The 2,943-nt window shown below is 43.1% G+C and overlaps 1 protein-coding gene across 1 annotated transcript in view; it reads right to left on the bottom strand.

Annotated features, from left to right (window-relative positions):
- ZCCHC7 (zinc finger, CCHC domain containing 7) overlaps window positions 1-2,943 on the bottom strand; it is a 119,528-nt gene that overhangs the window by 6,753 nt on the left and 109,832 nt on the right. The window lies entirely within an intron of this gene.

Here is a 2,943-nt window from a genome sequence, read left to right as displayed (position 1 = left end):
ATTCCTGCTTGCTGTTGGAATATTAATTTGAAAAAGAAGCAAGTGGCTCATATTACTGTAATTTTGCAGAGCAAGGTTCAGCCTGAGCATCACAAATGAGGTGGGAAGAGGCATCCCCAGTATCTATTCCACCTGGCCATGGTATTTCAGCTCTGAATACAAGAAAATAGGCTGCTGATTTATCTCTCTCCCCTCCTCCTTGTCTCTCAGCCCCCTCTTCCTCTCACAGATGCCCCACCATCCCCTGGGACAGACAGGGCCATCAGATATTGCGTCCACCAGCTGGATAGGCACATTTGTGTATAGCTGAACTAGTCTTGCTTAAAGCAATATGGCAAAGATCTGACAGAGATATGGGGCCTTCACCCGCTGCATTCCCAAGCCTACACCCGCTTCCAACAGCAGTGCCCAGAAGCAGACATGCTGTAGGAGAACCTGCCAGTCCTTCCAAGAGCATGGGGGACTGGTTCTGCTCCCAGCAGAGGAGACACAATGCTACGGTCTGTAGCTGCTCCTGGGGCTTACATAGGGCAAAGGAAGATTTAGCATGCTCCATCGAATTCAGGGAAACAGGCAGGTCTTTTTCTTTTCCCCATTTAGCACCACTAAGTGGAACAGGTGAACATATTGTCTATGCCTTTACTTTTCACACGCACAAGCACATTCATCCCCTGGAGAAGTAACTGCCATGGAGCCCGTGCCTAGCAAGAGCTGGCACAAGTACAAACAAGGGGTGCACGAATTCTGGCTAAAAAGCAGCGGGGCAAAAGAGCAACCTTATTGCTTTCAGCATTGCATGCTTTTCCTTCTGTCTGGCACTAAAGGAGCACAGAACAGTGGCCTAGATTTCAAAGAAATTAGCACTACTTGGTAAAGCTCATTACAGGAATTGCTTTTTTCCTTAGATCTGTATCACCACACTCTTCTACTGTTAGAGCTGCTGTGTTCTCCTGCATAGCCTCCAGAAGAATGACAGCACTGTTTGTAAATTAGGCAGAAACAACAGAAATCTTCCAATGCCATTTTTTATGAATCTGATCACACTTGCAGGGTCACCTTATTTTGAATCTCTTCAGCCTTGGGTTTAAATGTGTGTTTCAGATTCATGTTCATTCGCTCACCAGAAGGAGGCTAAAGGAAGACTAAGAAGAGCAACACATCCAACAGTGATTTGTGACAAAAGGTGGGGAAACAGTGAAAGGAAAAAACCCACCACCTATAAAGTAATTTGTATATTTCTCATCCATGTCTTACAGCAAGAGCTCTCCAGCTAACAGTAGTGTATAAGTGACTTACTAAGCCGGCTTAGTTTTTCAGGTATTCTTTTATCAAAAATACATAGAACAGGCAAGGAAAAAAAAAAAACCCAAAATGCAAAAATTTGTATAATCCCCTTGAGGAAAAATCTGTGGGTTTAATTTACTGGATCAATCACCTGTATTCTAGTTAGTTTTCAGCATGAGGAGTGGCCCCAGAAATCACCTCCACTTTGGACAGGGCTCCTAAAAAGCAGAAATAAATCCTACAAGTGATACCTTCCTCTGCCTTCCCATCACGTAGAATTTTACCCATATTAGATCTGTTTTCAAAGCTGATGCCCATTGAAGCCCACACTGGGATGCTGCCACAAAACCCCAACAGGTTCCTTCAGTCAGTCCCTGTCTGCTAGAGAGCTCTGCGACCAGAATACTAGTACACTACAGCTGTCAAAAATAAAATCAAGACCATTAGGTTATTCTTCGTTTTTCTGCCAGCTAGGCCTTAAAATGAACCATAATGTCAGTCTGAAAATGACATGATTATACTATTTGGTCTTTGCAAGGTGCAGTGTAACAATAACATGCAGTTACAAAAAACATGTATTGTCCGGTAGAACGCCCACTGAAGAGTCTGACACCTTCATCTGCTAAATGGTCATCCTCCAATGTAAATAATGATGATTTTGGTCATCATTAGTCTTCTTATATTGAAACTCTAATAAAATTTGCAACGAGTTCAAAACACTATTACTTTTTACAAAAAAGATAAGTAAGATCTTGCACTGTTTTGAACTGGGCTTTTGAAAATAAATGCCAGCTGTATGGATCTTGACAAGAAATGGAAGATGCTCACCAGAGCGCTGTAGTGATTCATAGAGCTAAATTAGTAAGTAAAGAGCCTTTACACACTCCTTCAATAGGTGCCTCAGTGTAATCCAAAAGTTAAACACACAGCAGGAGATGTGAATAACTCACCTGACTCATAAATTACGCCTGGCATTGGCTGGCGGGTATGCCTACCGCTACTGAATGCTTGCAGTTCTCAGTGGCTAACAGAGATCCAGCTGGAACTCGACGGCTGTGCAAAGCGCTGGCTGTGCTACTGTCCCCTTGCCGCCCTCACATCGCCAGCGGGAGAGGAGCGCCCACAGCGCAGCCTTGCCTCGCTAGGGACAACTGCGCCTAAAAACTGGGCATAAACAGATATGCCAGGGCTCTCCTCCAGTGCAGGAGTCCTTCAGACTCTCCCATTTATTAGGAACACACACCCTGTGACCGCAACCTCCTCCCCTGCCCCCTCTCCCGAGCCAGCTCCCCCCGCACTGCTTCCTTTTGTTTAGTTCATAGAAAAGGTCACATTTAAGGAAAGAAATTAAACTGAATACTTGCAGGTCAGATTACAACTCTACATAACTTTACTCCTTTCCAAAGCCAAACAAAAAGCAAACCCATGTTATAACCCCTCTGTTTTCTTATTATTTAAGGCTTAAAAAAGCATCTAAAGACTCCAGCCATATGGGTACTAAATAAACTATTCATAAACGTAGCTTCTTTATATTATAGGGTTTTTTTGTTACAAACATTTAAATAATCTATATTTGTAGGGTGATATCTTGGAGATTACTTCACTATCAATATATAGAAGTAATAACCTGGTAGATAGCATTACCTATGAAAGGTCCAT

Source organism: Pygoscelis adeliae, unplaced genomic scaffold (assembly GCF_000699105.1).
Source record: "Pygoscelis adeliae isolate BGI_AS28 unplaced genomic scaffold, ASM69910v1 Scaffold433, whole genome shotgun sequence".
Classification (NCBI taxonomy): domain Eukaryota; kingdom Metazoa; phylum Chordata; class Aves; order Sphenisciformes; family Spheniscidae; genus Pygoscelis; species Pygoscelis adeliae.
The sequence above is the reverse complement of the archived record's forward strand: the minus strand, read 5'-3'. Positions and strand labels throughout refer to the sequence as shown.